Below are 22,633 nucleotides of genomic sequence, written 5' to 3' on the forward strand. Positions count from 1 at the left end.
ATTAACTCTTGGGGGAGAAAAGCTAGGCTTGTTCCCAGCTAGACAAATATTCTTTCTTAACCTCTTACACCCTCAGGGGGTATAAATAAATTTAAATCTTAACATTTTGGGCAAAACCTTTATGCGGAATAGTTTTTGAAAGATCAAAGCCTCTTTTAGCGGATAATAAAAAATAAAAAAAAATTTAAAGGCACGTGGAGCCTTTGTTTACAGAGCGAGCCGAGGTCAAGTGGCAGCTGGACCCACCGGTGGGTCCGTCGGGTTCTAGGGGTTAAATAAAAATAACTGCTCTGTTAGTTTATACTGGTGGAGTGTAAATGTCAGAAGTCAGCAGTTTTTCCCCCCTGACCGATTTGTCTCTGGGTTTACAGCAGTTTAAGAAGTAGAAGAAAGTAATTGTGCATTTTATTGTTCTGTTGTTGTTGTCCAGTTCAGAAGTTTAATTCACTGTCTGGGATTTTTTTCATGAAGTTAGATACCATTCCTTTTGGTAATTCTAGCAAAAGTTGCATTAAAAAGGTGAGGACCTGTTGTACTTTGTGGTAAGTAACATTATCCTAAACAGTAATGTTTGAGGTTCATATTTAATTATTGAAGTTAACTTCTACAAGATCTTCTTCTTGTAGAAGATAACAAGAATATCTTCTTCAATTGAAGTTATTTTCTACAGTTGCATCTGCAAATTAGGGAATCTCATGCTGGTTTTATTTCAGCTACATGCCTCAAGGTTTGATTTTGTTGTTTTTTTACTAACAAGTTAATCTTTATCTTCTTACTCTGAACTTTTTTTTGTCCATCTGTGTAGCACAAACAGGAAGTTGCTCAGCTGACTTCCTGTAACATATTAAGTGATTAGTTTTACTGATCAGCAGATTCCTTAAGTAAACTGGACGTCGACTTTCCTTGCAGTTGCTTACAAATAGAAAATGCTGAAGGAGATTGTGCTCTTTTTTTGTGCTCAAAGCAGTTTGATATTTTTAGCTGTGTTATCAGTTTTAGCAAAGAGAGGCAGAATGTCCTACCGCGGTCCAAATGCAGTATGAATCCAGTTCAGTTTAAAATGTTTACAATGTTAACATGTTTTATGTCCAGTTCGCTATACACAAAAGACGGGCTTATTTCAGATCTGATTATCTGCAACTTAACTAAAAAAAAAAATACTAAACCAAAAATAATTCAGTCATATAGTCCAATATTCTGATTCCCTGAAGTCTGATTCCCTCTTAAATATAATGTAGTACAGTCAACTCAAGCCTTATGCTTGGATATAAGTAGATATAACCAATCTCTACACTCTTGTCAAGAAGCCAGGTTTTTATGTCAAAAATATAAGACCCTAGATAAATCATGTAAGAACTTTGCAGCTTTAATACGTCCTGCAACTTGTCAAGTCAGCATTTTCGATTGGATTCAGGGCTAGGGTTTTAGTTTTTTTTTTTTTTTTTTTACATTTGGTGATGAGCAATCTTGCAATTAATACCCCTGTTTGCTGTTGTAAGGATAGGAATATTAAGACTTGTGCTCCTCTACCTACAAGAATTCAGTAGGAACCTGGTTGTAGATGTATACATAAATATTTTTAAAGATTTTCTTATTTCTCTTTTGAATATTTTAAGCACTGCTGAAATAAGTGCTATAGGACAGGAGGGAGGCACAGGAGTGGCGCAGTGGCATGGATAATCCTCGGAAATGTTATTCAGCCTTAAACACACTGGAGAGTCATGATGTGAACATTCTTCCCATTTGATTATGGAACGGCAAGATACAAGATGAGGCCCTGAATGTAATTTATTATAGAAATGAATTATGTTGCCATCTTTTATTGATTTTCATTTTTGCATCTCTAGTGTGTCAGTCTGGTTGTAGCTTGTTTTGGCCTTTTACACAAAAATCCTGTAAAGAAGTGCAGGCTGGTGTGTTAGTGTGTGTAATGGCTAAATGCATCCATGGTCCATTACCTCACTGCTGTACATACTGGATCTTAGTGGCAACAGAACTCTACCGATTCACCTGAAAAGCATTTTTAGAGTCCCTCACCAAGGCTTTAAAGTGACTGTGGAGTGCAGTAAAATAGCTTATAGCTGCAGGCTTTTAGTGACACCAAGGGTTCCTTGCATCAGAATAAGGTTATAGCACAAAAGGAAAGGATCGAAGGAAAACTTAACCTACTTTCTGACTAATTGAGTGAATCATCTGATCATTTCTTTTTCAGGAGATAAGTTGATCCTTAACTACAGGAATGAAGTAGACTGCAACATCACTGCTAAAGTGAAGGATTTGAAACACTGAATTCCACACCCTGGATCCTAACAGACATGCACTATAAAAGACAGGAGCACATAAAATGACAGATGCAGTAAATAGAACTCAGTTGCATTTGGTGTGCACTGATGCATATGAACTATGATGCACCATGTTTTGGACAAATCCAACTTGATTCCACACGTGGGAGAATTTTGGAAACTTCCGGGGAGCAACAAAGGATGCCTTTCTAATTTCAGTTGATATGCTTCATCCAGACCAGTCTGTCTTCTTGTATGTTAATTTCTATTAATAAATTCCCATCATAGGGAGACACTTGACTCAAATATATTGATACCTGCAGCGGTTAATTTCTATAGTGGCCTCATGTTATCAGGCAGCTGATAAATTAGTTGTATAACACCGTTCGATGCTTTGAAATGAATCCTATTGGATCAGAATGTTGTCACGACGCTGAAAAACGGGGAAGAAGAAATGTCTGCAAACACAGAGCGTTAGGAAAACATGCCTATAATCCACTGCCATGAAATCTGCAAACAGTCTCGCAGTTGGATTTGTCAGACTACAAACCACACGCATACTGTGCCTTCATATGGTGTTGGATGTCATTTCTTTGTGCAGCTCCCACTTTTCTCTGCAGCCTTTAAACAAGGATTTCATAAGGGTGACATGTCTTGCCTATGCTCCAAATTTCTGCCACTTGGGCCCCCACCCTACCCACCCTCAGCCTATCAGAGGCTTTCTGCAACAATATGGGCTTTTTTTCTTCCTCTTCCTTCCATCTCTGTCTACACAATCTGATTGTAGCTGCGTTGAAAGTACCGTTTTCTTCCTATCACAACATCACTTGTTCTTATTTCCTTCTACCCTCCCACCAGCCCTGTTTTTATTTTTTATTTTTTTCTGCTCTGTCCACTAAGCAGAAAATGGGTCCAGGCGCCGTTTCAGGCTGTTTATACATATATATTTTCTGCTATCTATCTTTATAATTGACCAGTGAGGGGAAATGTGACTGTGATCAGTGTGATGCTAATACATTCTGCCAATTTGACACACTCATAATCCAGCAAGCTTGAGTTTCCAGCCTACAGCCATCACAGGGAGAAGAGTGTGTGTTGTCGTTGGTGCATCGTAGCATCATGGATACACAGAGGAGTGGGAGGGTGGGGGAAACACTCGAGCTAAAATGGGACTCTGGAGTGTTTGAGTGGGAGCAGAGAAAGAGGAAATTGGTCTTAACATGCACAGACGCATGATATAAAGTGAGAGACGTATGGATGGAGAGAGAATGTAACCAAACAGCAGCTGTTCTGTGTGCTGCTGTTTGCTCTGGTTGTGAGAGTAAAATACACCTTGAGGACGAGTAGCAAAGAGGATCGACTGATTTCTGGCATGAAGGTGTATTTACTGATGACAAAATACCAGAATATAGAAAGTATGACAGAGGTTCTGTATTTTATTTTTTTAAGGTGAACATTCAAACAAGTATTTACACCCTGACAAATTACTTCTTGTTGCTTTTTTTTGTTACGCCTATAGGTCTTACGTCAACCTAAATTTGTCAAAAATGGCAGTTAAATGATTATTCCTATTAATGAAAATTAGCTTTGAAACCAATGGGAGTTTTAGGAAAAAATAATGCAAGTAGTATCATCTGGCTGTTGATCAGCCAGATGATTCTCATAAATGGTGTGTGGATTGTATGATGCAATAAGTGTTGCCCTTGGAGTTTTGTGAAATACATCTCTTTGATACGGTTAAAATAAAGTTTTTATTGAGAAACGTGAGTTTTTTAAAAATTGGTTTTTCTATCGAGTTAATTTATTTTTGCACTTTCAATTTGTGCAATTTTATGCTTAATGAAAATGCAGCTGAAGACGAGTTGAATGGCTGAATTGGCATGTTAAAGGTTGGGCTGTAAAAGTTGACATAATGGATAAAGAAGTTAAGGTTCTTAACAGGTTGCATTTTTAAGGCTATTTTAATGGGAGGTGAGCTCTGGGGCACAAATAAAACTTGCTAGAATATATATATTTCGCTTTTGTTCTTGGAACTCCTTGGAATCCCTCAGAAGTAGTGTTTCACTTCAGGGAGAGATATCTGGGTTTTGCTCTGGGACTTGTTACCATCAGTGGTGGGAAGTAACGAAGTACAGGTACTTCGTTACTGTACTTAAGTACAATTTTCGTGTATCTGTACTTAAGTAGATTTAATAATGGATACTTTCTACTTTTACTCCACTACATTTTACAGTAAGTATCTGTACTTTCTACTTCACTACATTTCTACAAAACTGTCGCGTTACTCGTTACATCCAAGTCGAGTTGCGCTTTTTGTCCGTTAAAATGTGAAGTTCAGGGTCTTAAGGTGGCGCCGTAAAATCCAAGCAATAACGTGACGTGCGTGTCTGTTGTCATCCTTCGCCTCCACCTTTACTCGCACGCGGAGCTCAAAGACATGCGCAGTGGTTTCCTCTGAGCGGGAGAAGATCTCTGTCTAATTGTCAGTAATATAATGGCGCTGCAAAAATCATAAGTTATGGCGACATGTAAAATAAGCAGCGCTTTGCTTTCGCAGACGGTGGGGACTTAGTCCAACTTTTAGCGTCGCTTGGAAGGAAAGCTTAAAGGAAGGTAAGATCTGTGGACGTGATGCTAGCAAAGCTAGCTGTACTGACTGAGACACACATGTTGCATCTGCGATGAAAAAAAGTTGTCATGCGCTGAATTATTGTGTGGAGGTGTTGACTGAGGTGTCGCATATATGGGACAACATTGTGACCAAAGTCTGCATTGATATGACATTCAGGAACGATCCGATTCTTCTGGACGGAGCTTTACTGATTAAATTTATTTCAGCTCCAAGTATTTAATATCTATGTGTTTTATGGGAATGTGGATCTTTCAGATCAATTTGTGAAGCAATTTTGATAGGTAAAACTTAATTTTTTTTGTGTCACGTAGCGCGGGGTGCTGGTCTTGACTTGGTCTCGGGTTCGGTGGTCTTGACTACAACTCTGCTACGTGGCTCCTCGGTTGCATGTCCTCCCCACCCACCTTCTTTCCATACCCTTTCTGTTGGATTTCTTTAAAAATAAATGCCACTAGTGGCAAAAAAAGTGAAGTTCATGCTATGTTAGGACAGGAGACAAGATGTTTCCATCCCTGGAATTATGATGCATAGAATCACATATCTAAGTCTAAACTATGTTACAGAGAGTAAACACAATAAAAACATGCTTTATCTGTGGCATTGTTCATTAAAATGGCACATTTCTAATGTATTAAAATTAAATACGATCGATTCACTTAATGATATTGTATTAGCGATTCAGCAATTACTTTTATTTTTAATACTTAAGTATTTTTAGAAGCCAGTACTTTTTTACTTTTACTTAAGTACAAATGTTAATGTGGTAGTTTTACTTTTACTTGAGTACATTTTTGTCTGTGTATTTGTACTTTTACTTAAGTAAATTTTTTGAGTACTTTCTCCACCACTGGTTACCGTGCAACCTGATCTCTGATGAGCAGAAATTGATAAGTGGATGGACAGGAATGCATATCAAGCGACTATGTGGCAAGTCATAAATGGTGTGTGGGATTTATTCCTCATCCATAAAACAAAACCAAAAAAACCCCCAAACTGTTTATTTCCAGTTCTGCTTGAAGAATTACTGCCTTTCTTCCACACACCCCACTATGCTGAGATTACCTTATGCTTTCTAATTTGCTTCCTAAATGAGATAAACTGTGGAGTCTATGTGACGATGTATAAAATGTCAGAAATGAGATTATTACATAAGGTTGGCAACTATAAGCAGTTCTTCTGTCTCTTAGCACATGCAGCACACAGCCTCCTCAGATACGCTGCCAGACGTTTCCAGATGGGATGAAGGATTGTCTGACTCACTCTGAACATTTGCATAGCGCTTTGGAAAGCGTTGCCAGAAACGAGAGCACAAAACTTCAAATGTCGACGAAGTCGCTGCGCAAACAGGCATGACTAAAACATGGTGTCGGCACTGAAAATACAGAAAAGGTTTTCTCACATCCTTAGTTAATATGAGGAAACTTGCAAAATGGTACAGGTGGTGTGATTACTCAGAGGAGTCACTGCGACACAAGCGCACACAATGGTTTCATTAGCGCCACAGTGGAAGAGGAGGGACAACTGTGGTAGCTCTCGTTAAAGGGAGAACCGCTCTCTGCAGCTCTGGTTTCTATCTTCTGCAAGGTGGAGGTTTGGGGAGGCTAATTCTGCTTGGGGCACATGTGCAGAGTGGAGATACAGCACGAGAGGGAAGTGGAGGGAGAGATAGAGCTGGTTCATTTTCAGCTCGTCCCCGTAGACTGTGGAACGGATTATACTCGCAGAGAGAGAGGGAGGGAGATGCATAGGCACTGTCTTAGCACACACTGAATACCCTGCCTCCAATCCTCTACACTGCACCGTGCACTCACTCCGCTCTCTTTCCTCCATCACACACTACTGTGCCGACACAAACACACCACTGCCATGTAGAATCTCGGCCAGAAGGGGACACCAACCTGCCCGGGACCAGGAGCCAGGTATGCCTCATCCATCTATTCATCGGTTCATACTTGCTTTGGTTCATTTCTGCTTAAAGAATCACAAGGCACTTGGTGAATTCCTTTCTTTTTTTTCTTTTTTTTTTTTTGGGTCGTCGCTTTAGTGATCCAGCACTTCGCCCTCTGCAGAATATTCTTGCTGTCTGCATGCACCAAGATTATCCTGCTTCTTTGCACAGCCCCCAGAGAACTCCCCCCCCCCCCCAAAAAAAAAAAAAAAAAAAAAAAACAGATAGGAGGGGAAGAGAAGAGCCAGAAAGTAGGAATTAAAGGAGGGGTTGGGGGTGAGAGGACAGGGAATGGAGCGTAAAAGCCATGCAGCAGCGGTCGTCATGTTGGGAAAAGAAAGTATGCAGCTGGCGGTCAGCTAAGTTAGGCCGACCTTCAAGTGGAAAGGTGTGCTCCCGCTCTGATTTAACAGTATGTAGGGCACGGCTACCAGAGACCTTTCTGATCAAAACCCCTCTCTTAAGAGGTACATTTATCTCCCCCAAACTCTTTACATATTCCCTCCTGAGAGCGTTAATAATCATACATTCTCAATGTTCTCAGGGGACTTACTGCAGTTACTTGAAATGCAAATGGGCGAGCGAACTGATTATTCACTCTTGTGAAATTAATTTGTATTTGTTACAGATTCAGCTCGCAGGGGGGAAATCAGTGCGGCTCTGCTCTCTGCTGGTGACACGGGCTTTTAGTGGAATCTCACTGCTGATCTGAGAGTTTTTTTTGTTTTTTCTTTTGAATTTGTCAAGTTTGTGCACAAAATCCAACGAGGGCAACTCTTGAGACTCCCAGTTAGATTTGAGCTTTCAGAAGTGGATATCCCACTCTGTATATTTTTTTATTTTATTTTGGTGACTCAGAATAAGCAGCTTCACATTTCACTTTGATGCTGGTTTGATATTTGCACTCCAAAGACTGCAGGGGCCTTTTCTCTTTCTGGAACACGTTGGAATAAAGTTGTCGCTGCCTGGAGAGAAAAAGCAAAGCGAGTGAGGTTTTAATCTGAGTCATTGCTGATGCTTTGCTTCTGATTTCTTTGATCTGTCGCTTACAAAAAGTCGGGGCCCTCTGATAGAGCGGCAAAATCCGGAGCTAATCCCACTGTTCTGTTGAATCCTTGAACGCCTTTCTGTGCTGTGGTTTATTTAGACTTAAAATGACTGCAAGTCTGCTGCTGTGTACAGTTTTGAAAATATATCTAATTTATAGACTGTTTTATTTTTATTTCCCCATCCTTTTCCCATTCTGTATTACTTGCGGTGAACTAATTTACGCTGTCGAGGATTGTTACACATTCAAATATGCACAGACCCGTTTGTAGTATAGAGACATAAATTTTAAAATAGCCTTTTTTTGAAAAACTGCTAAAATTTAAGAGCCTGTAATGTATAAAGTTATACTGGAGTGTTTAATTACAGCTATATTGCTTTTAAATACCATAATTAAGATTTATACAGCCATTAGAAATGAAATATTTTGTCACATGTGGAATAATTCAGTTGTTACAGTATTATATCTAATAAGTGATTCATAGAAAGGTAAAAAAAAATACATATAGAATAAGGATAGAATACTGTAGAGTTTGGCAAATTTGCAACATAAGAGAAATGATACCATGCAGTTATTAAACAACATGGTATCATTTTTTAACTTGGCACACATCAGTGTTTCAGAACATTATTAATAGAGAAAGCCCCCTTTTATGGTCCTGTGTGAACATACTAACTGGTTGGGCCATTCTTGGCTGCATCAACTGTAATCAAGCGTTTGCAGTAACCAGTTCTTTAGTGTCATGGATGAGTCTTGGTCCAGTCATCTTTGCAGGCTTGTTGTAATTCAGCCACACTGGATAGTTTTTGATCATGAACAACTTAAGGTCGTGCCTCAGCATCTTAATAGCATTCAGCTCAGGCCTTTGACTAAGACACTCCAAAATCTTTTTATTTTTCTTCAGCCATCCAGAGGTGGACTTGCTGGTTTGTTTTGGATCATTGCCCTTCTGCAGAACCCAAGTTTGTTTCAGCTTAAGGACAAGACCAAATGGCCAGACATTCTCCTTCAGGATTTTTTTGGTCAACAGCAGATTTCATGGTTGAAAAATTGAGATGAGCCATGGTGATCTTTTCCTTAGCAGTGGTTTTCGTCTTGAAATGGCCATGTATTACGTCTGTTTTTGCTCAGTCTTTTTCTGGATTCCTTTGGCCCTAACTGAGGCAAATGAGGTTTGAAAAGAACAAATGAGAAGAACATGCAAAAGTAGTGGCGGATATTTAGGAGATGTTGAAATAAAATGTAAATGTATATTTTCTTTCTGCACTTCCTTCATGCTTATCTTGCTTATTGTTGCAGTCTGGTAAAGATGTCGCCTGAGCTGGGTGGTTCAGAACAGCAGCTACACTGAAAATAAAACCTGGGTGGTATTGTTGGTTTGTATCACAGTGGAGGAAAGAGGAGTTCAGACTGTATGCTGCAGAGATTACAGATACACATGTACAGATTCAGCTCAAATGCTCAGATGAAAAGTTTATTTCTTGTTCTGACCAATTGCTACAATTACAATTGCAGAGAATCAGTTCTTGGCTGAAAAAGCTAAACTCTGTTTCCTGATGTTCAAAGAAAATTCTGCCTGAATGCAAAACAGCACCAGCTGTTGGAGGAAAAGCTTTCCTTTAAAAAATGCAGCCCCACATTTTTAGCTGTTGCTGGGAGCAACAGACGCAGCAGGAAGGGATTGACTGATGCACGGTTGGAAATGAGGAGAAAATGTATAGAACCCCTCCAGCTTTCAGCTTACAGATAAAACTTACTGCATTAATACGGTTACTTTAAAAATGGTATACAATCTCCCTACTATGAGTTTAATATTTTACTGATGCTGTATAACTTCTCAGTTGACATGAGTATACATGAGCAGCCACGCAAACTTTCTCTGTGGACAGTGACAAACTACAAAGAGTCAAAACTCACCTAATTGCACAGAAGCTCGACTCCGTTCAGTGTCATTTAGAAGCATCGAACCCGATGTTTTTTCATGATTTTAATATTTAAACGTAAACGATGAAACTGCACAACATATATCCTTAGACAACAACATAATACGCCTACAAAATAAAGAAAATAAAAGTAAAAGGATGTAAAAACCTCACTCGAATGTAAATAGTACATTTCCTAAGTTTTTGTCTAATAAAGATGTAGCTGTTCTGTAGCTCAACAAACCTGAGGGAACCAGGGGCCCTCAAGAACCAAATGATGCCAGACCACACATGGCATCACACCATCAGCGTTTATGGGTCCACCTTAGTGATTTTATTTATCCAATTGGTTTAAACTATACTGGGACGTATGTGAAGAAAAAGAGGCAAACTCCTGGAGTACAGCCAAGTCACCAGGGCACGGCCTCCTGTTAAACGTGTTGTGATTTTCTGTTTGCCTTCGTCCCCAGAGAGATGCTGACCTACACACACGCCAGTATCATTTCTGGCTTGGAGCCCACAGAGCTGTCAGCCCCACATACCCAGGGCCAAGAGGGGACAAGGGACATGAACAGTACGGAGAACATCAGGGATAACGAGCAGAGACGGAAGTAGACTGCAGTCTCTGTGAGTCTGCTTCTATTAGTGAGGCTGGAAGGAGATGTAGAGGCACTGAACTGAATCTTTCTCCGACTCTTACATTGTAAAGTTAAGGGACTTCAGAGTTTTTCCTCTGAATAGACGACCATACAAGTTCTTCCTTATGTCTGGGATAATTCAGAGGGTTCTGGATACATGGTGACAGTATATCAGCTGGTCCATGGTGCTCTGGTTTTAAATGCACTCCACACTTTAGTTTGTGTTGGCAGGTGAGACTTTCTGTCACAGAAAAGTGTCAAAGTGAGCCTCTGGCTATTAGAGGACATGGGTTATTCCTGAATTTCTGGTTTTAGTTTTTACTATCAGGAAATTTAAGCTTGAAAATATAAAAAAAGAACTTGCACAGAGAAGAGAGATGCACCAGAAGCTTAAGTTACAACACCAAGTTGTTTAGTCTATGCAAGTTGGTGGATTTCCTCTGAATGGATCCGGTGAATGCATGGATGAGTGGATTTACCATGGGCTTTTTCTCCTCACCATTTCCTTTAGAAAACTGTGAAACTAATATTGCTATTTATAAGTTTGTAACCATGTTTTGTTGAGGAGTTAATATATGTATGTCTTGTTTTATACATAGCATTTGAAAACCAGTTTTTTTATTTCCCAAAATGAGTCGTTAATTTCTGCTCCTCTCTTAATATGATTTTATCATGGATGTTTAAACTCTGAGATGTTGATGTTCTAGTCATACTTGTATTTGCAAGACTTGGAGTTTTCTTTAGTTTTAACTTAAAAAAACTTTTGCATTGCTAGTGAGCGGATTTTTCCTAAGAAATTAGAGTTTTGAGTGGTGTGAAAGTAACGCAAGAAGATAAAGGAGAATGTTTAGTCATTCATAATGTAGATTCCGGTATTTTGAATTGGTTTCACACATATCTTTACATTAGTTCTTGTTCTGTTGATGGTGTGTGTTCTTCTTCCTGGAGATTTCAAAGCCGAACCACTGAACTGGCTTCCTCCCAGAGCCCAATGTGAGACACTGATTAGTGGCCTCTAACAGATCTTAAGCCCTGACACATCCTGTCCCTCCGTTCACTCAGTGATATCAATTATTCACCTTCACAATGTGTCCTGGACTCAGACGAGCCAGAAATATAATTTTCTAATTACCAGTTCTTCCTTTCAGAGTAGAAATGGGTATCTGGCATCAAACCAGGTTCGTTCTTATTGGCTGAAAAATGGGGCGGACTCCTGCATGGACTGTACATTGGTAGTGTAACCTGGAAGGGATCGTTTGATCCATCTGCTCTTCAGTTGCCAAATTCAGACCTCCATCTGCAAATGAAAATGGCTGTCTGAGATGCAGCTGCATGATTATCTGATATCCTAATCATGCAGCCTCTCATCTTAAAGTCACCATGGATGGACCACATCCTCAGAGTTGGAAAATTGATGCATATTGTCCCAGAGCACTTGGTGCTAGGATGACCTGAATGAATGAAAGTTTTATCTTAAAATGGCAGCAGACAGACTTAAATTCAGGCAGTGTAGCTGAATGAGTGTGAGCAGATCAGGAATGGAGGTAAAGATGATGAAACCTCAGCTGTCCTTGGTTCTCGTAATTGTCTCTCTTTCCTGTCACCAGATTGTCCTGAATTATAATTCCATTTGAAGACAGGTCATCAAATTTAGGATCAGCTATGAATAATAGGAATTCAGCAGAGAGGTTTCCTTTGGGTTCAAGAAAAGCACTGAACTCGCTTGGAGTTCAGGAAAAACGTACAGTCGCACACGTGAGGCCAATGTTATTGCTGTTTGAACTGTCAATGTTTACTGACTGCCTGCCACTCCAAGGCATTATGTGGGTTTATTAGTTCTATGTTTGCAACTTGTCAAATCACTTCAATATCACCTGTTTCTCCTATGTGGCTTTGTTGGGTGGGGAAAAAAAGTACTACTACGATGTTTTGACCTGATGAAAGCATGTTGACCCCTCACACTGTATTCTAGAACAGAAGAACGACTTTTATACTTGCACAACTTCTGAAGACGTGCTATGAAGATGAAGCTTGGGCACACATGGTCTTCCAAATAACAGTGGTCTCAAACATAAACAAGTTACATTATTGACAAAATGGTTAAAGTACAACAAAGTCAAGATGCAAGTAAAATGGTGTACAAACTTGACTTGGTTACACGAGGTTTGGTCTAAATATAGACAGACATTGGATCTAATCATACAGTTCAAAGGCAATTCTACCAAATGCTAAGAAGATGTATGTAAAATGTTGAACTTGAATGAAGTTAAAATAACTTTTTTTAAATTCTCATTATCCTGGCTATAAGCTGCCATAAAATTAACTGACCTAAAACAGGAGAAGCGTAGGCTTAATTTTTAACACGTAGTGTATATATTTGGTTTCAGTTGTGACTATGCTCTAGAAAGATTATTTCATAATTCAACCAGCTGAAATAAAGCTGTTCTAGGGCCCAATAGATATTTTAACTTCAATTTTGTGGCTCTCTAAGAATATCAACACGGTGGGTGAGACTTTTGAGAGAGTGACCTCCTTTTTTTTTTTTTATCGGCTTCACACTGTTACCCTGTGATCCTGAATTTACCATCTCGCTGCTGGCAACAGTTTCATTTGGCAGCAATTTTGCATTCAGCAAAAGCGCACATCCGTCTAAATATAGTCTGCACCCATTTACATTCTGATCCTGCGGCGCATTTATTTTTATTTTCAGCTGCACGAGTTGTGGCATACTGCCTCCTCCTGTAATTAATTGCATCTAATGATTGGAGAATTCACGATGGTGAGATGGAAAGGAAGAGTAAGATGAGAGACAGAAGTCAACTTGGCTTTAGCCTGCAGCATGTTTCCAGCAGTTCAATTTTGAAATTAGAATGTTGTGCGAAAATGAATAAATATGCTGGTGATTCATTTTTCAAATTTGGGAAGTATATGAAAAAATAATCTTATTAGGAAAAAAAAAAAAAAGAATATTAAATCATTTTCATGGAATGCGATTTCACTGAAGGTCTCATCATTCTGAAATTACATTGTTAGAAATGCATTTTGTGACACTATGGAGATAAAATAGGACTCTTTATTGATTATTCTATTAATGTAGAGTTAATTAAACTCTGGCAGCAGTTTAGTTCGTTTATGGATCTGTTCGTTCCATAAACGAACAGATCAACGAACAGAGTAGCGGACTGCTTACTTGAAGTCAGTGGTTCAGTTGGCGCAGATGGCCTCGCCCCTTGCCCTGGATTTGAATCCCAGCCTTTCTGCACAGAGTTTGCATGTTTTCCCTGAGTTGGGTGGGTTCTCTCCAGGTACTCGCATATTGAAAACTGAAAACTATCTGTAGAATTTGTCTTTCTTTTGCTATTTTTTGTATATTTTTATTTTATATGAAGACTCCTTGATGTTGATTGGCTGTATCCTCGAGATTGAAGAGACTGGAGATGGTAGCTTCTGCACCAGCTATGTGTATGAAAACATGTTTAAGTATATCTGTTGATGGAACTATTAAAGTAGGTAGTTATGAGTGTTTCTAAGGGGAGTCTCAAGTATTCACAAATTTGACCTATTTGCAGACTGTTGTGGCCTTAACCTCTGAATACCTGGGATCCACTTTAGCCAATATTGCAAAATAATCATTTGTACTCTTTGAATTTGTGACCCATAGCAACTATTTATAAATTTCACTCTTTCCTAAATGCATAAATAAGATATATTTTCCACTAAGAGATATAACGCGTCTCTTGCCAAATTCTGGTTTTAGTTTTGGCTTTTGTGCAAATATTTAAGCAGTTCCAAAAGTACACATCACTAAGTTATGCAAGTAAACATAGAGAGTTTCAAACTGGCAGCCTTGTTTATTACTCAGTCTGTACCCATGAGGTAACTCTTGGTTGCAAAAAGGTTGAGGACCCTCGATGTTAGTTGAATTATTCTGCAGTGAATCTTCTACACTGCTTGCAAAAACAAAACAAAAACAATTCTATAATGCTGTGAGATTTCCTATTGACATCCATATTTAAACGTATAGCACTGTCCAAATTGAGCCAACAAGTGTATGGTAGATTATGCTGTTTTCCATAAACAAGTCAAGTATTTGTATTCAAAGTGTCACCTGATGTTACCACAAGTCTCAAAAGCTTTTAAAAATGAAACATTATCAAAGATTCATTTGTTAGCAGGAACTCTTTGTGTGTTAGAAATCTTTTCTTGACCAACCATTTTTTATTGCTTTTAATTAGCCAGATAATATCCCAATAAACTATTAAGTTTCACTTTTCAAAGCAAAACTAGGTCAAAATGAAAAGCGTAAAAAAAAACAATTGACAGTGTATGTTTTAGCTAGGTATGAATTTCTGTAGCAAGCTCTTCTTTCCTGCCTCGGTTCTTATTAATGGATTTGTGAAGAATATACATGACATTTCATGCGGCGAAATACGTGTGCCTCATCGTTATCAGGATGCGATCTGCTGCTCTGGGATAAACTCGCAACAAATCACAGCTTCCAAATCAAACCGTTGAGAGGGGGGGAAATAATTTGAAATAAATTCTGAGTGAAGCAGGGCCGAGTATAAATGATTAGATCTGCACCCAATGAAACCATAAAACTAACAAATTGCATGTGTCAGATCCTAGCTGGCAGTGGCCAAGGTTGTACTACCAACACACTGAAACGCTTTCGGCCTCGTAATGAAAAATTGTTTGGATGTGGCCGGCCTTGAGTAGCCTTCTGGAATGTGTCCAGGATCTCTGAAATATAATATCAGTGGCACAATGACAATCACTCACTCTGTGTTTAGACTTCTCTGAGCTGCGATAAACACAGAATAATGATACGCACCGGATCACATGCATCCAAATTATATTGCTTAAATTATTCAGAAGACTTCCAGCGTAATCTAAATAGTGAATGCCTTGCAAAAATGTTGGCACCCTCTGAATTTTTTCACATTCGGTACAATACAAAAGCAAACTTCAGTGCATTTCATTGAGATTTTATATGACAGACCAATGCAAACATTATTGTGACATGGGAAAAAAAAAAAATCATGCATGGTCTTCAAAAGCTTTTAAAGATATTTTGAAAAGTCTCGTATCTGCTGTATTTAGCCTCCTTGAGTGACGACTCTGTAGAATCTTACTTTGCAGCAGTTACAAAAATTGAAAATTACATTTTTACCTATTCTTCTTTGCAAAATGGCTAACATCAAAGTGGAATAGAAGCGTCTGGTTGTGAATTTATTTTCAAGACCCTGCATACATGGCTTTAAACTGAATGGGCTCTTTGGCCATGGTTGGAATTTGTAGTGTATAAAACTGCTTTTATAGATGTGAGTGAAACTAAAATCTGACATCCTCTCAGTGGGGCTCTGCACCAACATTAAAGATTAAGCATTTTATTTAGAATGCAAAGATTAAAGAGCAATTCATCAACTTGACTAGTTACTGGGTTAAGAGCTGTGGAGCCATAATAACAGAGGCGTTGCCACGGGGGAGCTGGGAGGAATTGGCATCCCATTAACTAACACCAGGAGCAGAAGCACTAATGATAGTGGAGAGCACAAACAATGGAGCAGGGGGGATGAAGCTGCTCCTACACGTTTATGAACAATGTCTTAATTTTACTAGTGGAAGCTGCTCATGATTTTGTGTGTATAGTATTTGTCTAGTTCAATTTAGAAAACAGGCTTTGGGGTATAAGTAATTGGGTTTTAGTATATGTGTATGGGTCGTTTAAACACATATCCCTATGCAAATAATTTAGACCTGAACTTTCTCAAAATGTTATTCAAGAAGAACCTTTACTAAAATGTAAGCTGTCACAATCATTTGAGTGAAACCAAATTCTGTGGACTCCCAATATATTTTTCTAAACGTGCATTCATGTGGAACTGATTAGAGGTAAAACTGTCTCATGGTTCAGTTATGCAGAGTGTGTGTAAAATATTATTTAAAAATTAGAACAAATTGAAATATTGACATTTCTGTACTTGTAGGCAAAAATTAATGGCTGGAGTTTATATAATGGAACAGTATTATGATTTTCATTTTGTGTCCCAGTTTATAAATGGAGTTTTTGTTTTGGTGTCTGCTTGCATTCTTGTCAAGGTTTCAGCAAGGACACAAAAGTTGCTTTGGCAAATGTTGTAGCTTCAGTGTCTAAAAATAAGAAATCTTTAGATAACCTGGTGTATTGTATATAGTGACAAGATGCTTATTATGGTCACCTTTATCATGGATTTTGCATGAAATTATCGCCTAGCTTAATTTCAGTATATTAAAATACTGAAATTTTAGTATAAAATCTGTACTTTATATTATTGTAATATCTAGTTGGATCTGAGAGAACTCTGCAAGAAGGTAAGAGGACAAACACCGATCAAAGCATTTTGTGTCGGGTTATCAGTTTGTTGGCTTCTTCTTACTGCTGCCATAAATTCATAAGATTGTGTTCTTTTTTTTTTTATGACATGAAGTGTTTGAATGCATTTCAGTGCTGGAAAACAAGCATTGCACAAAGCATTCAAATGATTTACAAAGGCTTCCTGTTAATGTTAAGAGATGTGACGGTGTTTAATAACTCTGTTGGAAGTGAAGGTTCCGGTTTTGTGGAAAATATGGGCTGTAAATGCAGCTGCAGGCGGCAGGTTGAGCTACATAAACTCCATTATGGGTGATCTCAAGATAAACAGCAGGAAGAAGACATGTGAGCTGTCGCTATTCCATAACTAATTCAGCCTCGTATTAATGCTGAAGCTTAGTATTTAAATTATTTTGGTTTTAAAAATGTTGCTGGCAACACTTTGATGGTCTCGTTCTTCCTTCTCGTGAAGAGTTTATTGCTGTTGAAGTTTGTGGAGGTGAAAACTCAAACTAATTTACAAATAGGGAGCATATATGTTTAAAATAAGTGTCTTATGTTACCTGTAAATTAGAAACTGCTGGCAGTTTCACTCTGTTGAAAAATATTAGGTCACTAGGAGTTTGGCAGCTCAACGAATAATTTCTAGGTCATCAATAACTTGAAGTGGAGTTAAGTTACAGCCCAGAAGACATCAGGATGTCTAAAACTGTCCAGCAAGATGTACAAAAGGCCTTTCTGGAGAAATGCACTACACAATCATTTGGCCAACCCTGACAAGTTGCTTGGTATGATTGCATCTACGTTAGGTGAATGCTTTTGGACAGTGACCTTTCGGAGGAAGAGCGGTAAAGAAGCTGTCTCTGTGAGAAAAACATCAAGGATGAACTAAATTCTACAGAAAGTAGAAGCCTTGGTCTACAATCTTACTTGGTCTGCAAAGTTCCTGCATTAGGATCATAGAGAAAACATGGTTACAAACAAAGGTGCATGCAGTTGAAAATCGACTCCTTGTTCGAGTTAATATCTTGTTTTTTAGTGTACAGTGGAAACATGTCTTGCAAAATCCAAAAGTACTGAAAACAAAGCGTTTTGCCTAAACTGTGCACTGAATTAGAAGGCAGCCAGTTTTGCTACATATAAAATCTTAATGAAAATGAGTAATTAGTTTTTTACTAAGAATACATTCGTTAGTCAACAGGTTTAATATTTTCAATGAATCGAAAATGTCAATTGAGTAAGCAATCATTCCTGTAGCAGTTATTTTAAGAAGGTAAATTACAGCAGGTATTGCGGCAGAACGGCGCGTCTGTCTGCCTCACACACTCAATTCCACCCACTGAAACGCACACGCACACACACACACACACTCACACTCTGAAGAAGTTTGCTCAAGGCTTCACATAAATTATAGTGACAGGGCCCGGTCTGGATGTTCCTGCAGTCTCTGCAAGTTCCCTTCGGTTTTATAGCCTTACCATGGATACACATTGGCATGCTGCTGTGCTGCCATCAGAAAACTTCCATCTGTGACCGACTGAGACACTATTTGTAATACCACAAACGTCGTTGTTGTCGGGGTGAATGCACAGACAGGAAACTTTAAATGATGATTATTAATTACTGCAGCAATTTCAAGCTCAAGGCAAGTGAAAGCTATGCCACGGGGAACTTTCCCAGTGACGGCTAAATGTTTGATAAATATGCTTTGGCTTGTATATTCTCATGGAAAAAGGTCAAACATGCAGCGATGTGACGTTTTGTTGTGCAGCACAGAGCAGTAAAATGTGCTAAGTGCAAGCTAATCAACTTTAAGGTCCTGCTTCAGTGGATCTCTGCTGCTCAGCGGGCAAAAGGAGAACACTTAGGGGGAGAGATCAATAATGTGTGGAGACTGTGTTGGTCAAAACCCTGCAGGTCATGTAATTCAGTTTGTTTTTAGTGCACATTATGCACATTATGTGTTTGTTTACCTCCAAATTTCACTTTAACAGAAAGTTGTCTGGAAATTTTCCTAATGTGGGTGAAAATCCATTAGATAATCCCTAATTGGATTAAGTCAATTTAGTTTTAGTCACGGGACTTTAAAGTAACTTTAATTTTTTTTTTTTACCTGCTTATTTGTGTGTGTGTAGATGTGTAAAATTATGAGCTAACCCCATATAAAATATTTGCTGAAGAAATTTAATTCCAATTTGATTTTGATGCAGATCTGCTCATTTTCTTTAAAACCAGAATGTGACTTGGTTAGAGGTTAGTTATCCAATATAATTAACTTGTAAATCAGACCTTCAAAAGAACTAATTCTTGTTCATAGCCCACCACTTAAATATTATGAACCAAGTCCAATGAATTCAGGAAAAATAATCGGACTGACTTTAGTGCACTAATAACACAACCAGTTTAGTCTGCCAGTTTAAATAGTCTAGGCAGTTATGAAGTGTCAACTGGGTTTTTTGAGAAGACAACACTATAGTAAAGTTGTATTGAGACTGGTGAGACAAACTTCATCAATAACTGGTCCACACACAGTTATTCAACATTTCCTGAATACTTGCAAAGCTATTCAGTAATACCTTTGAGATTTACTAAAACAGTCCAAAAACACAAGCTTGCATGAGACAAAATATTGATGGAGCAATTTGCTGTTCTTCATGCAGCAAGACGATCAATACCACAGCAGAAAACTCTAATAATTCAATATGTAAAGGATTTCTATAGAAATATTATCCTGCTTCTGCTGGCCTTTTCCATATTGCTCCTTGGAGAAGCGCTTTAACATGACATGAAGCCAACCAGCCAACATGAATACTACTACTTTCAGTATAATGTGAGAAAAGACTGAGATGTCCCAGAGTTTAAATGCTGAAACCAGTCAGTTCAGTGTCATTATTTCAGAAGTATTGTCTATTAGTTCGTCGAGCCATGAATTATGAGTCTTAAATCATATGGCTGGGAAAAAAAGGCATGGGCCAAAATGCCATCATGAGTTTAACATAGTCTAGAAGTGCCATGTTTTTATAGGATTTTACACACATTTCAAATTAAAATCTGATTCGACTTACCTCAAATAATTGGTTAGTTTTGATTTATGGTATTTATTTGGATTTGTACACTGAAGTAGAACTACCAACACTAAATTTAACATTGGACTGGCAGTATAACAAGATTATACCTTGCTGTTCTGACACATGAATAAAAAGCTATTAGCTCATTAATTAGTGGAGCCATTTACCAGACTAGCCAGCCTGCAGTCAGCTGCTTTATTGACCTGCTTCTCACTGATGTAGTTTTTAATTATTTGCCTTTCAAAGAGTGATTGTGCTTCCCAGTTTCCACGCCATGCCTGTCCATGTTTTTTGCTGTGATTAATTCCCAAATGGTTGATGGGAAAGAGCCTAATGGTTTGTTAGGCTACTGTTTTTCAAGATGATTATAACATAAATGGCCAGTTGGATGCACTTTGCCCTTTATTTCCACTTATGGGGCATCTAGATGTTGGTGATTGGTTTGACACATTGCAGTATCTCCTACAGTTTTTTCTATTTTAATTTTTTTTACCAGAGCTTAGAAAAGCTCACTAATTAAACAGCTAGTATGAGCTTGTTAAACTCTGTGTTTATGTAGGCCAGAATGGTAAAAAGGGACCATTCCTGTACTTTAAAATTCATTTGTGTGGTAATCTTCAGCCACTGTTTAAATCTGTGAAAGAGTAAAATCTCCTTGAAACTTTTAGCAGATTTTTTTTGTCCTTTTTAAACAAATTCCACTCCACACCTTGATTTTATTTATTTATTTATTTTAACCCCTTGCCTCATAATTACTCTAATAAGCTAACCTAAGAGTGATGCTGTGGCACATTTGATAAAACTTTAGCCAAGGAATTACTGATTTGTCTAAACATTTATAATTTTAGCTGTTGAAAATGGCTTGGGTGACAAAAACAAAAGCAGCTGAGAGAAATTTAATTAGGCATGTTTTTATTTTTGAGATTTGTTGCTGAACTGTTGGGACATGGGGATCAAAAGAATAATCCCAATTGAAGGTCTTTCTGTTGTGCTAAAAATATAATTAGATTATTTCTCACTTTAGCGAAACAAAGACTTGAAATCTGAAGGGATGAAATACTTTTACTTTTATAGATGTGAACATGGACTATCGTTGAGAAAATAATGCAATCACCAAATAATAAAATCTATTGCATTAAAACCATCTTTCAAGCATTATTAATGCACAAATCTGCTTCTATGACCTTATAGGTGTGAGTGTATGTGTTGTAAAATATTTTCTGCATAACATTCTGCAGTAGAATGTTGTCCTGTGACATTCCTACTAAATGTCGACTCCTGTCCTATTTAATCATATTTTTGGTTTAATTTAACTCATGAAAATTGCAAATGTACTGTAACTGATCAGTGTCCTCAAGCGAGAGGTGCTTTGTGTGTAATTGGTCACAAGAGGGCACTAAACTTCATTACCCCTGGAGACAGACATTCCCATTTCTGTCACTTCTCATTGAGCGTCACACATGAGACTGTTCACATATAATAGGGGATTTTACTGCATGACTGTTTCGTCTCGCCTTGGGGTTCCCTGGACAGTTACAGTTGTAAAAACAGACAGATGTTCTCCTCATTTTCACGCGCCGCCAAAATGCCAGAGGTGTAGTTCCTCACTTCCACGTGTCTGTTTTAAACCCACAACAGATCTATGCTCAGTTTTTCCTTTATTTTATTTTTTTAAACATTTGTTTGCAAAATGGGACTCATTTGTTTCCGTTAAAATAGTTTTTCAAGCTTAGCTTTAACTAATTGATGAAAACAAAAGACTTGGTGCATCAAATCACAATATGGTTAGCTATTGTGATGACTGTAAACCGGACAAAATGCATGTTTGGTGAACATCTTTTATCAATCTTAGACTGACGAGATAACAAATTTATACTGATAGTTGTAAGACAAATAATAAATTGACACATACAAATTGAGGGAAAAACGGTTAAGGAATAATGGGAGGTTATTTTTTTCTTCCATTTGAACTATTTAGAACAGTTTTGCACCAGTAAGCAGCTTCAGTTAAAGTTACTTTATTTACCATCATTGTGAATCAGGTTGTTTTCTGATTGAATGACTGAATGGTGACCTTCCCTTTTTGTCTTGGATATACCTCATAAGGGCTAATGTTAGATAAAATCTCTATCTGGTGTCAGTGAGGGTGTTGTTCTTTGAGTAGACAAAGCAAACATTGTTGTCAATTTGTGTGCAAACAGTATATAAAAAGAACTTCCTGGATCAATAACTCGTCAGGAAAACACTAAACCACAAGCAGCTCTTTGTTATAGGTCTAATTAGGTAAAGAATTGCATCCAATCTGTTACTGCAGTGATAACACTTGTCACTTTGGTTTAGGATGTAGAAATATAACCCATTTTGCTTGTGACTATTTACTCACATTTAACCTATTTTTCCCCCCTTCTGAGTTCTGTTTATATTTACATATTTAAAAATTGCTTTCAGTAATTTTTAAACATGTAAATATTTAAACCAACTGCCTGAAACAGCTGGTTTCAGGCAACTGTTTTTAGGAGATGCTCAAGAAGTTGGAAGCAGTCGTCTTATTTCATCCACTTCCTTCAACGCATTAATGCCACTTGCAGCTTCTTGAGCATGATGATGTTAAATTAACCCAATGTGGGCGGAGAGCTACTGCCAGCTGATGAACATCCTGAGTTTGTTTGAACAGAGGGAGAAGTTTAAGTCGCATAATTAGAACTTGAATCAAATTTAGTTTTCCAACTGAACAATGATT

The 22,633-nt window shown here is 38.1% G+C and overlaps 1 protein-coding gene across 4 annotated transcripts in view; it reads left to right on the top strand.

The window, feature by feature from the left end:
• The window catches only part of srcin1b (SRC kinase signaling inhibitor 1b), a 106,080-nt gene that overhangs the window by 17,970 nt on the left and 65,477 nt on the right, over positions 1 to 22,633 (top strand). The gene's annotated exons all lie outside the window — the stretch shown is intronic.

Source organism: Poecilia mexicana, unplaced genomic scaffold, assembly GCF_051168715.1.
Source record: "Poecilia mexicana isolate PSO_F unplaced genomic scaffold, ASM5116871v1 scaffold_19, whole genome shotgun sequence".
Taxonomy (NCBI): Eukaryota; Metazoa; Chordata; class Actinopteri; order Cyprinodontiformes; family Poeciliidae; genus Poecilia; species Poecilia mexicana.